Source organism: Trachypithecus francoisi, unplaced genomic scaffold, assembly GCF_009764315.1.
Source record: "Trachypithecus francoisi isolate TF-2019V2 unplaced genomic scaffold, Tfra_2.0 Lachesis_group3, whole genome shotgun sequence".
Lineage (NCBI taxonomy): Eukaryota > Metazoa > Chordata > Mammalia > Primates > Cercopithecidae > Trachypithecus > Trachypithecus francoisi.
The window spans coordinates 11,074,240-11,088,122 of record NW_022681468.1 but is presented as its reverse complement, the minus strand read 5'-3'; the positions used below and the strand labels follow the sequence as shown (position 1 = coordinate 11,088,122).

At 43.2% G+C, this 13,883-nt stretch overlaps 1 long non-coding RNA gene across 1 annotated transcript in view; it reads left to right on the top strand.

The window, feature by feature from the left end:
- The first annotated feature begins 666 nt into the window (after window positions 1-666).
- Window positions 667-13,883, top strand: part of LOC117071452 — a 30,410-nt gene continuing 17,193 nt past the window's right edge. The window contains exon 1 of the long non-coding RNA XR_004432304.1: window positions 667-1,323. This is a non-coding gene — a long non-coding RNA (uncharacterized LOC117071452). The remainder of the gene's footprint in view (window positions 1,324-13,883) is intronic.

Sequence of the window (13,883 nt, the reverse complement as noted above, 5' to 3'; positions counted from 1 at the left end):
AAAGTTTTTACCTTTTAAAGGAAAATGTGATCGAACGTATTCATAGTCCTGAAGTAGGCAGATTTCTTAAGGAGCACATAAAATCACTAACCATAAAAGAAAATCTTATAAATCTGGGCTAAATTTGGATAAAATGAAAGATGCTCGTCATGACACACCATTAATAGAGTGAAAAGGCAACCTACTTCTTGTACAGAGTATTAGAAGATATTTGCACTGCATGTGTCAGAAAAAAGACTCTTATTCAGAATATATAAAGAACTCTTAGACATCAACATGCAAAAGACAAGCAACTCAATATATAGGTGAGCAAAACACTCAGATAAGAGCTTCACCAAAAGGGTTATCGAGATATCCAATAAACATAAATAAGCTCTACCTCACTGGACATCAGGAAAATGGAGTTTAAAACCAATATTAGACATCAATATTACATACTTACCAGAATTGCTAAAATGAAAAAGAGAAAATACTAAATGTTGGTAAGAATGTGAACAACTGGATTTTCATATTTTGTTAAGTATACATTTATTCAACCACTTTGGAAAACTGGCAATTTCTACTAAAGCTGTGGTTTTGCTTTCCACATTTTCAGTTATCCATGGTCAACTGCAATGCAAAAATATTAAATGGAAAATTCCAGAAATAAGTAACTACTAAATTTTAAACTGCATGCTATTCTAAGTATTGCGAAGACATTTCTCACTGTCCTGCTCTTCTTGCCTGGGATGTGAATCATCCCTTTTCCCAGCATATCCACGCTGTCTACACTCCTTTCCAGTTGCCACTTAGTGGCCATCTTGGTTTTCCGACTGACTGTCGGGGTATTGCAGTGCTCATGTTCAAGGTACCCTTACTTTACTTCATAATAGCCCCAAAGTGCAAGAGTATTGATGCTGGCAATTTGGATATGCCAAAAGGAAGCTTTAAAGTGCTTTCTTTAAGGGAAAAGGTGAAAGTTCTTGACTTAAAGAAAAAAAAAAGTATGTTGAGGTTGCTAAGATCTACAGTAAGAACAAATCTTCTATCCATGAAATTGTGAAAGAAGAAAAAGAAATTCATGCTACTTTTGTTGTCGCACCTCAAACTGCAAAAGTTACAGCCACAGCACATGATAAGTGCTTAATGAAGGCAGAAAAGGCATGACATTTGTGGGTGGAATACATGAACAGAATCATGTTCAGACTGACAGCAACTGGGTTCAGTATTATTCCAGATTTCAGGGACCTACTCTTCTTACCTAGCAGGAATGTGTGCACACGTCCACCAGAAGACATGTATTGGAAGGTGCATTGTAGTGCTGTTCAAAATAGCCTCCATCTGGTAAGTACCTGAAAGCCCATCTCTGCAATGAGAATGAACAAACTACAGCTATGCACAGAAAGATGGCTGAAACTCACAGACATAAGGTTGAGGGGAAGAAATCAGCCATGAGTGAACTTCACAGACATTCTGTGGGCAAAAGCCAACAGGCTCAAAGGAGTATACATTGTATGACTCCATTCATGATTCCATTTACAGAACACACAAAAACAAGCCAAGCTAATCTGTAGTGCTGGAAGTTAGAAGAGAGATTACCCTCAGTGGGGAGAGGTGGTAGCTGGAAGGGTGTATAAGTTGAAGGATAATGGAGGTGTTAGTTATGATCTCCTTTCTTGAGCTGGGTGCTGGTCACACAGGTGCATTTGTGAACATTCACCATGCTGTATACTCAAAATACTTGCACTATGCTGTATGTCTATTATACTTCAGTTAAAGCGTTTTTATTATCAACATTAAAATTCATATCTTTGGTGAAGTTTCTTAGTATTTTGCCTACTTATGTATTGGGTTGTTTGTCTTTTCATGTTGATTTGTAGAAGTTCTTTATATATTCTGAATAATAGTCTTTGACACATGTACTGCAAATATCTTCTACTACTTTGTGGGTTGCCTTTTCATCCTTTTAATAGTGTGTCACAATGAGCAGTTAAATAATAAAGAGAAGTTGCCTGAAACGCTGACCATCAAGAACTAAAGGGGCCAGGGGTGTTGGCTCATTCCTGTGATCCTAGCACTTTAGGAGGCTGAGGAAGGAGGACTGCTTGAGGCCAGGAGTTTGAGAACAGTCTAGGTGAGACCCCATCTCTACAAAATTAAAAAAAAAAAAAAGAGGCTGGGCACGATGGCTCATGCCTGTAATCCCAGTGCTTTGGGAGGCCGAAGTGGGTGGATCACTTGAGGTCAGGAGTTCAAGAACAACCTGACCAACATGGTGAAACCTCATCTCTACTAAAAACATAAAATTAGTAGGGTGTGGTGGCGCATGCCTGTAATCCCAGCTACTTGGGAGGCTGAGGCAGGAGAATCATTTGAACCTGGGAGGCGGAGGTTGCAGTGAGCAGAGATTGTGCCATTGCACTCCAGCCTGGGCGACAAGTGAGACTCTGTTTAAAAAAAAAAAAAAAAGAAACTTAGCCAGGCATAGTGGTGCATGCCTGTGGTCCCACCTACTGGAAGGGCTGAGGCAGGAAGATCACTTAAGCCCAGGATTTTGAGGCTACAGTGAACTATGATTTCACCATTGTACTCCAGCCTGGGCTACCTGAGTGAATGAGATCCTGACTCAAAAGAAAGAAAGAAAGAAAGAAAAAAGCCACACACATACACACACAACAACAACAACAACAACAACAAACAAAGGATGAACACAGGTGGTTGGTGTGGCCTGGAGAGGTCCCAGGGGTCTTCTTGAATAGGAGCATTTAAACAGCCTTGAAAGATAGCTGGGCTTTTGATGAATGGGAAGAAGCCCTTTGGCTCTATGTAAAAAAATAACCTTTGAAAAATAAGTTGATGATTATAACCAGTTCTTTCCATGCAGGGAAATTTCTGAACAGCCTTGTATAATTTTGAAGAAAAGGATTAAAAAGAAATTTCAGTGTGATGTAGTAGGTATGGAGAGAGGCATACTTTCCTCTATGAGCCTAATAAAGTTACTTGCTTCTCTGAGCTGCAGTTTCTTCATCTGTAAAATGAAAAATAATGCCCCTTCAGAGGGTTATGAGTGCTAAATATGATGGTTGGCATGAAACTGTTATGTGGGAAAAAAAGAACCCTAGACAGCCTTTATTAGTCCCTAAATAAACAGTGTATTATGTATTGAGTTTAACCATAGCAAGCCTTTTCTAGATCTCCCATCTCCAAGAACCTGTGGGTGACATCGATAAATATATAAACAGCCAACTTCAGGCTTCTGGTCTCCAAATTGGAACAGCTGTTCATCAGCACAGAGGCTGAGGGTATTGGTGCTGGGATGATTCATAGAGAGGACTGGAGTGGGTCTATGGTCATTATACAGTTTATGACTTAATTCCCTTTGGCTGCTCCATGCCCTGCCTAGAGATGAAGCAGCACTTTTATTTGAGGACAAGAAGCTGGCTCACAGTGGGTTTGTGAGTCCCCCATACCAAATGTGCTTGCTTTGTCAGACTCTGCAAGGTTGCTCCCTCCTGCTGAAATCCTGGAGGTGCAATGTCATGAGTTACAGGCATCCCAGGATACAGGAGATGGAGAGTGAACCCAAAGCCTTTACTGCCTAATTTGCTGCTCCTTGGGATTGTACCACCTCTCTCCTGGTCTCCTGGTAGCAGCCGAGACGGGCAGATCACAAGGTCAGGAGATCGAGACCATCCTGGCTAACACGGTGAAACCCCGTCTCTACTATTGCCATTTTCTCATTCTTTTGCAGTGTGTCAAAACCACTCTAGAAACTCTTTTATTTTTATATCAGGAGTGCAACAGTACTCTTTCTGGGCAGTTATACCCTCAAGACAAATCTCCTAGCACCCCTCTTAGTCTAATTGCCATCCCTAAGTCCCTTCTGTCAAGTAAGTCTGTGGCACCCCCTGTAGAGAGAGAGATAAATGCACTAGTCATCAAAACCTCCCATGTGTTGAGATAAAGGTCTCCATAACGTATAAGGCAGACACAAAGGCAAGTCAGCTCCACTTAAGATGATGCCCTGGGCACAAAACTTACGTTAGTTTATATTGGTAACATTAGCTGCTGTAGCAACTAAAGTCCCAAGTTCCAGTAGGTTAACAAATGCAAATTGATGTCTCAGTCCATTGTGGGTATGATGGCTAATTTTACGTGTTGACTTGACTGGGCTAAGCCATGCCCAGATAGCTGGTTAAACATTATTTCTGGGTGTAGGTGTGTCTGGAAGGTTGTTTCTGGAGAGACCCTCATTTGAATCAATAAAGAAAATTGCCTTCACCAATGTGCGTGGGCACCATCCAATCTGTCCAGGGCCTAAACAGAACGAAAAGGTAGAGGAAGGGTGAATTTACTATCTCTATTTGAGCGGAGACATCCATCTTCTCCTGCCCTCAGACATCAGCACTGTAAGTTCTTAGGTCTTTGGAAAGACCAGGAGTTACACTATCAGCCTCCCCAGTTCTGGTTTGGATCACAACTTATACTGTGGGTTCTCTTGCTTCTCAAGCCTTCTGACTGAGACTGAATTATATCATTGGCTTTCCTGGTTCTCCAGCTTGCAGACAGAAGAAGGTGGGACTTCTGAGCCTCTATAACAAAAAATTAATATGTGTGTGTGTGTGTGTGTGTGTGTGTATGTGTGTGTATGTATCATACTGATTTTGTATTGATTTTGTTTCTCTGGAGAACTCTGATGAATATGGTGGATACTCTTGTTTGGAGGTGGTCGTTCCCAAGGCTCTCCAGGTAGCCATGTCCCTCTCATCTTGTGGCTGTGCAATCCCATGGGGTCTCAGATTCCTTTGCTGGATCCTCTGTATCTGGGTAGGAGACAGGGAAGGACAGGAGCCAACCATGGGAGGCTCCCATGGGCCAGGCTGTGAGTGAGTCCCATCACTTCTGACTCATAGTCCAATGTCCAGAATGCAGAGACCCTGGCTTCAGAGGAGGCTGGGAAATAGGGTATGACTATGTGTGCAGGAGGAAAGGGAGCAGGTTTGGAGAACAACTGGTCAGTTTCTGTTGCACACTTCCACACTCAATCAATCCCATTTTCCTGAAATTGCTTCTCTGCAAATGTCTGTTCCCATCAGAGTGTGCCCTTAAAGGGCAGAGGCCACTTCACACTGGAATCCCATGCTGGAACACAAGGTCTTGGGCATAAAAGGAGCTTGACACGTTTCTGTTGGCTGACAGATGAAGGCATCAATGAAGACTTGGGTTGGATCTCCATCTAATTATATTCTTTTGGATTAGCATTGTGATTTGCAAATGTCACACTTAGTTGTGTACATGAAGGGCTCTAATTTGGAAAAGAAGAACCTCTTTCCCTTGGAAACCAACTTGTTCTGATGATTGAGCAAGTCTCAGCACCGTTATTCATGGGATGGCAGACAGACTATGTAAACTAGCCTGTGTGTTATTTTGGCAAAAATAAAATAGGATGGCAAACATCATCGTTCTATTCAAAAGAGAGAACCTTTTCTTTGGCAATGACTGTCATTATTGGGTTCATTATGTGGTTGATCAGGAAGCCCCCTCAAGAGTCATTTGCCATTAGGGAAAGACAGGCAAAGATTAGTGGGGGTGAAAACAGCTGCCCAATGTTTTTAAAAGCCCTGAAATATTATCTAGACCAGGGTTCCTCAGCCTCAGCCTTACTGACATTTTGGTTGGGATCTCTGTTGTGGGGGTGTCCTGTACATTGTAAGGTGTTTAGCTGTGTCAATGGCCTCTGCCCACTGGATGCCAGTAGCTGCTCTCCAACCGTTATGACAATCTAAAATCTCTCTAGACATTGTCAAACACCCGCTGGAGGTCAAAATCACTCTGGGCTGAGAATTGCTAATCTAGAGAGTTCCTGATGAAGGGTGCAGAGGCAAGGACCATGTTTCCCAGCTCTCTCTCGCACCCTCTGTAAGCAGCGGCATGGATCACCAAGCACTATCGTTTTTGACAAGGCGTTTGCACGCACCTCAGTTATGTTTTAGGAAAACGTGGTTATGAACAGTATCTCAGCTGTCACTTTCCAGCCCCAGCACAGAGCAAAATGTCAGGTTGGAGGGATGAGGTGAGTAGTTCATGCTGCCTCAAAGGGGGCTGTTCCAGCAACATTGTTCCATGCCACATGTCACACCAGGTGGCATCCACAAAGGGAGTCTTCTGATGGAATCTCAGAAGGGGCTCTCTCCCAGTGGGCCTAGGTCAGTAGAGAGGACTTGGTCATAACATGAGATAGAAAAGCTGGCATTCCTCCCTGGTCACCAGGTGTTGGACGGTCATCGCCTGGCTTCTCTGCCCCATGACCCTAATTCAGAGAGAAGAGAGCATTGTTCAGTGTAACTCTCTTACTTTAGAAAAGGGTTCTCTGCAACATGACTCTACATTTGGTGTCTCCTTTCTGTTTTCAGTTCAGCAACAACCTTGGAAGGTAGACTGGAAAGCATTGGCCCCATTTCATGGATGAGGACACTGAGACTAAGGTTGAGTGACTTTTCCCAAGAACTCAAATCATTATATCATGGACCAGATGAGTCCAAGCAACCCAAGTGTTTCCAGTTTGCAGGCTGCTGTTTATAATGCAAATTTAGGTGGAAATTTGAAGTTGTTAGATTCCCAGCCATTTGCCATGATGAACCTGGTGAGGACACAGGGTTTGCAGAAAATGTATGCCTCTTATCCTCCCTTAGGAAGGATACTTGGGGGATGGGTAAGAACCCAGTGGCCAGGGGAGGGGTTGAGGAGTGGGGTGGCGGTGCTTGTTCTTATGCATGTGGTGAGGACAACATGTGCAATTGTTCTTGTCCAGGATATGTTAGCCATGATTGCCCCTCTCCGGTTTTGTTATCCTGCTATTCAACACAGCTGGTTCTGTTCTCCATAAAACAGGGATGAATCCCTCACAGGGGAATAGGTCTTGTTTTTGTTTTTGAGAAATGTAATTAAAATCTGGAAAGAGTTCACTAGTTCTGGAGAGAAGAGAGGCCCTCGCTCTGTGGCTCATCCCCACGCCTATTGCCTTGAACGCTTTTGAGTATGCTGTTCTTCAGAGGATGTTCTTGTTTTATTTCAGAGTAATTAGTATTTATTAGATTAGCAATTTTTAATGAGACAAGCAATTAGAACTCAGTGAGCTGGCAACATAACAAAGTAAATAGAGGGCATGGAGGTGGGGGATCCAGCACAAAGGGAAGTGGAAGAGTCACCCACATCTTTCCAATGGTCCTGGAGGTACAGGGGCAGCAAGACAATGGGATATGTGGATTATTGGGAAAATGGGGGATGGAAGGGAGCTCTTATCAGTCTGGAATTGAACTATAGGCATTGCATTCATTTTCATGTTTAACCCTCTCAACACCCAATGATAAGGAGCTGCTCTCCAGGAATGCCTGAAAATCCCCTATGTCTCCATTAAACCAACATATTTATGGGCTTTCTGGGTGTATGAGGTCTTTTATTTGATTATCACAAATTCTGAGACTTGTCTATTATTATCCCTATTTGACAGGTGGGGAAATTGAGGCCCAGACAAGTTAAGGGCCATAAACTTAAACAAAGCAAGTGTTTACTGAGAGAGTTGTATGGAAAACTAGGCCTGCCCCTTCCATGGCACCAGGCCATATCTCAACCTTGATCATAATCAAGTGCAACAACCGGAAATGGGTTCTGGGCCAAAAGATAGACGATGCATTTTGCGTGGGAGACAGGTTGCTGATGCATTCAATGAAGAAACAATTTCCTGACATTTTGCATTTGGTTGTGGGCAGTGTAAGGTGAGGGAGACAGAGACTAATTAGATTTCTGGGAAACAGAGAAGTGGGTAGCGGCAAGATGGGAAGGAAGCTGAGAACTGGAAGGAGGACACATCCTCAGGGAGCAGACAACTGTGTGAAATGGGGGGCAACCAGGATGCCCTTTAAGAAGGAGAAATAGAAGCTAAATGTCAGTCTAAGTGCCTGCCTAACCAGAATAACCAGAGAGATTTCAGAGAAAACAAGAACTGGGGAGTGACAGTGATTTCTGGCACTCAGTCAGTGGTAAAGCTCATTGAGATGAATGTTTGAATCCAGTTCTCTGCAAAGCCAGGAAAGGAGACCATGTGGATCTCTATTTACTTTCTGTTTCTAGGCTCCATTGTGTCTCTCTTCTCAGAGCCATAGGAATTTCTGAAGGCATCAGCTGCCTTAATTAGATTGGAAGGGTCACAGTCTCTCTGTAACTCTTTTGATGCACTCAAATGGCCTGTTTCTTTTATGTAATTAAGCGTGTGCAATGTTTCCTGTAGAGGATAACTCATTTTCTTCCTTGATCACATTTTCTACTTTGGTCCTTAAACTAAGAAATTCTATCTTTTTGGAAATCATGGAAAGAGGCTGTGTCTGTTAGTTCACTCATATCAATTCATGACTCCTGTAGATAGGAAGAGGGACTTCATTGGTCTGGAGCAATGGGCAAAGGGAATGAGCATAGGTGTCTTGGGTTCTTCTGGGCTCTCCCTATCAGCATATCCAGTCTAAGATAATATGCTTTTCCCTTCGCTCCTGTCCTCCATAGGGTAAGCAAACCTAGGTGAAGCCCAAATCAGTCTTGGCAACTCAAGACTTAGCCCCTCTGTGATTAATCAGCTAGGATTAGCCCCTTTCTTAGCCCCTCTGTGGTTAATCAGGTAGGAGTCAGTTTCAGTTCTCCTTCAGCTGCTTGGGGAAGTGTCTGCTCTGCATACCTGGCTTTCCCATTGTGTATATTCCATGATCTTTATGCTTCCCAGAGGAGATGATAGCTATGCTGAGATGTGAAGAATTACTGGGACTCAGCAAAGAGAAGATGCATTGGAAGAGCCATCCAAACAAAGGGCATGGCATGAGCAGTAAGGAGGTGAGAGATGGGATGATGAAGGTAGGGATGGGCACGTGTCTGCTGTTTCCACAGCCCAGGAGGTAAGGTGGGGAGTAGTAGGAGTCAGACTGGAGTGGTCAGTTTGGTCAATATCATGGCATCCTTAGATGCTGACCTCTGGAGCTCTGACTTTATGATGTAGACTAATGAGTCCTAAAATACTTTTCTTAGAAAGCCAGTCCTGTGAAATGCTCCTTAGGAAAAAGTCCTGAGGCCAAGTATGTTTGGGTAATATCTTAGAGATTCCCAATAAACAGTAGCCTGCTGGGCACTGAGAAGTCCTCCAATGAAGAAAACTATTCAGTTTATTAACTTGGTAACAATTTTTAACATTCTGAAAAGCCATTTTTTAAAAACCTCTTTGGTAAACACTGCTTATGGGCAATCCAGGGTCTTTGAAAGGTCTTAAAGAAGAGAGTGATTCTATAGGATTTATCTCTAACAGTGTGGAGAATGGATTTGAAGGAAATAAGGCTGTATATAGGAGACTAGTGAGGCAAGGGTTATAGGAATTCAGGGGAGAGATGCTAAGGATACACACAACACTAGGAGATATTAGGAAGTAAGCAGTTTCAGAGACATTTAGGACATAAAACAATCAGAACCTGGAAATCTATTGGATGTGATGAGTGAGGGAAGGAAGAGTCAAGGATGACTTCCAGGTTAAATCAGGTGGATGGTCATTTTACCAACTAAGAGAAAGAGCACTTTGATATGTTAACTTTGAGGAGTCAATGATGTGTCAAGGAATAGGTCAGGTATGCAGATAGATTTGAGTCTGGCTCATGGTAGAAGTTTGGGTTGATGTTACAGTCTTTGGAGTTGTCTGTATTTAGTTGGTGATTTGAATAAGAGCCCCCAGACAAGGGTATGTGTAAAGTTAAAAGAGTCATGGTCTGCTACTATAATGTTAAGGAATAACTTCAAGGGGCGGAAAGGGGAGGAGGTACCCATGAAGAATTTTGAGAAAGAATGAAAGTGGTATGAGATAACCCAGAAGCTGTTGCTCCATAGAAGTCATGGGGGTGGGAGATTTAAGAAAAATACAGTGAATCACAGAGTCAAATCTAAGAGACAGGCACAGTGAGATGAGGCATGGAGGAAGGATGTGGCCATTGGATGTTGGAAGCTCCCTGATACCTTCCTGAGAGTGGTTCCAGGAGGTCAGTGTGAAGGAAGGCTGATTTTAATGGACTTGGAAGTGAATGGAAGTCAGTGAATGTCATGGAAGGCAAGTCCTTTAACAAGTTGGGAAGAGAAAAATATGAGAGATGGGATGACACTGAAGTGAGAAAGATCTAAGTATGGAGCCAGTGAAGAAGGGGAGGCTAAAGGTGCAGGAAAAGAGGGGACAATTTATAGAACAACAAGAGCAAAGATGGAATTAGAGAGTTGAAAAAGGACAAGTGGAAGGTTTTGACAATGGAGTAGGGAGCCCAATTGAGGAAAGACCATTACTTTTAGTATATTTGATCAATGTAGTTGCATGATTTTCCTCCTGCTTGGCAATCTAGCATAGAAATAGAGAGGGTGGGGCCCTGCATTGATAGAGTGATGGAGTTTCATCAGCTGGTTGCAGGGCGCAAGAGAGATGCAAGGGAATTAAGGATGTTGGTTAAAGAATGGCTTAGAAAGTCCATGTGGGGTAAAAGCACCAGCGGGATGAAAAATGGGCACAAATGATCCCCAAGACTGGGAGAAAAAAGACAGGCTGAAGGGGGAAGAGTGCTGATAAGGCCAATCTGAAATAAAGTCTTGAGAAGATGGGATAGTTAGATCAGAGTAGAGAATACTAGACATTATGACTTCAGAGGGAGGAAGATCCCAGGGACGAGGAAATAAAGGAAGTGGCTCAGGGAATAGTTACTGAAAGGTCAATGAATTGGAGGCAAAGGTGTTGCAGGGTCTGCTGCAGGGATGATGAGGCTGGAATAGATGACTTCCATGGCCTCCTCTGGGTCTGCGATAGAATGTGCTGGAATGTGTCAGCCAGCATTTTCAGCGCTTGAGGTATACCTCCACCTACTCTGAACATCTCACCCAGATGTCACACAATCACTGTGAACTCAACTAGACAAAAAATTGATTTCATTGTGTTGTCCCTGAAGCCTGCTTCCCTTCCTGGGCTCCCTCTCCCAATTAATGGTCCACCACCTATTCAATAACTCAAGTCAGAAATCTCCCCAATACAAGTCTCATCATTTCTGTCTTTGATATATCTCATATTCCAGTGCTCTCCTCTTTGTATCTCCCCAATACTACTACCACTTCACCCTCATGGGCCTCTGCTCTGTTACAGTAACTGCGGCCTGCCTGGTTTTCCTACCATGGAAAGCTGCCCCCACTCCATTCATTCTGCCTTCAAGGTGCTCCTACAGTGATTCCCTTAAACCGTTACTCAGAGCATGCCATTTTTCTGCTCAACAACAGAAGTTCGAACCCTTAACCAAGTATTCAAGGCCCTTCAGTATCTGCCTCCAACCTCATTAGCAGTTTCATTGTCTGTATCTTCTATCCACACATCTTCAACTTCCAGCCAAAGGAGTCTATCTCCTGTCTGCAGCTTCTGAGTGTTCTAACTCTTTTTCTTTCTTTGGGCTATTGCTTCTGCCTAGAAAGTCTTCTGCCTCCCCCAATATGCCCTTTAAAATCCCACCCCCTTGTTTAGGACCAGTTCAAATGTCACCCCTTCCATTAATCTAATCTCCCTTTGCCTCTCTCCAACTAAAAGTAATATACTCCTTTTGTAAATTCTCAAAGGACTTTAATGAAACTTCATACAGTTATAGCCTTTTTTCTGGGCTTCTGGTCAATGCCATGCACATCTGACCTCCCCTGTTATGCTGGGAGCAATTGGGAGTAGCAGTCAAGTCTTCATGTTTTTCCACATTGCTTCTTTTGAGGTAATGGGGGGCCTATAGTTAGAGTCAAGTGGGAATCTCAGTTTCACCACTTGGAAGCTGTGTGACTTGAGTAAGTTTCTGAACCACTCTGAGTTTTAGTTTCCTCAACCCTGAAACAGGGATAATGATACCAACCTCCCAGCATTGCTGTGAGAATTAAATGAGGCAGCAAAGGCAAAGCAATGACACTTGCCTGGCATATTGTAGGTGCTAAATAAACACCTCCTTTCCCTATAAAGTCGTAGTTTTGACTATGTGAAAAAAGAAATGGAATGAAAGGAATCAGTTGTTACCCATGATTCTCTTTTGGAGAGGACCTGTGATATGGTTTGGATCTGTGTCCCCACCCAGACCTCACATTGATATGCAATCCCCAGTGCTGGAGGTGGGACCCAGTGGTGGGTGATTGGATAATGGGGGCAGTTTCTCCTGGTTTAACACATCCCCCTAGTGCTGTTCTTGTGATAGAGTTCTCAGGAGATCTGGTGATTTAAAAGTGTATGGTACCCCCCACCCTGGCTTTTCCTTTTGCTCCAGCCACGTGAGACACGCCTGCTTCCTCTTCCCCTTCCACCATGGCTGAAAGTTTCCTGAGGCCTCCCGAGAAGCTGCAATGCTTCCTGTACAGCCTGCAGAACCGTGAACCAATTAAACCTCTTTTCTTTATAAATTACCCAGTCTCAGGTAGCTTTTATAGCAATATAAGAAGAGACTAATACAACCTGTTTACTGGGCAAGGGAAAGAAGCAAGGGGGTAGGACCAAAGAAGATTTCTCCTCTTTTACTTCCAGGATTTTCTTTAATGAACATCTCTTATGTTTTAACTTAGAAAGCATTTCTGTAAGTGTGTGTATACACGTAAGTACATACATATAAGTATTTACACACATAAAACACTTGTAAGTTTATAAATATAAACATTTATATGTATGTAAATATGTATACACATACTTACATATGTATATAAGTGTTTATATATAAGTATATATATGTGTGGGTAGACATATATACACATATGTATATACACACATACTTATTTTATATTAGAAAAGCCTTTATTCACTGACCACTCCAGAAATGTTTTTGGGCTTGCTCCTGAGTTTGCATCTGAAGACCGCCAGCTAAGGCTGCTTTAAAATGATCATCTCTCTGAACAGTCCTGAAGTTACCCAGATCCTCTATGGAGATCCTGCTCTCCCCTCATTTTCACATTCAATTTCCTTTCATTTGTCTCTAGGGCAACTCCTGCAATGAGAAGTTTTAATTGTTTAATCCTCCACCAGGACTGGAAAGGGCACACAGAGCATGTTTAATAATTGGTTTTCCTGTTGGAGTGGGTGATGGACGAGATGCATTCATGTGCTATTTCTTCCCCAGATATGTTGCTGCCATTCTCCTTGAGGTGGGGAGAACCATCATGCTGAGGATCCTGAGATATGCAGGGGCCACTCGAAAGCCCTAGAGAATGAGAGGTGCTGGGCGGGGATGGGGGCTAATGTGAGTCTGAGGTGGGATGTAGCTGAAAGAACACTGGGTGAAGAGATAGCCCCATCTGTGTTTGGTCCCAGTTCTGCTGTGTCCTTACTTTGTGACCTCAGGCAAATGTCTTATCTTTCCGGCCCTCAGTTGGTCATTGGGAACATGAGAGCACAAACACCTATCTCCTAAGCCTCTTGGAGGGCTAAGCAAAGGTCATTAAAGACCCCAGCCACAGTCTCTATGCATGAAGTAAAGGCTCGATAGATGAAATCCCGGGAATCCAAGGTTCCTCATCTGACTGGAGAATATGGCTTTTCAGAGAATGCTGACGTTCACATGACATTCAATTTCAGGGCAAGCACCTACTAGGCAGGTCCAGATAATACGGACACGTCTGCCTCTGTCCTCAGGACATGACAATGTAGTGTAGCTTGGGAAAGGATGAGAGGATGAGGAGATACTGTTAGTCCTCAAGTCCAGAAGAGTTGGCTGGGCCAAGCAGGGTCCTAGGGAGTGCATCTCAAAGGCTCCAGAAGACTCCAGAAAGCAGCAGGAACAACCCATCCCCAAGATCTGACACCAGAGACATAGCCTTTGTTCCTGAATATTGACACCCTTCTTTCA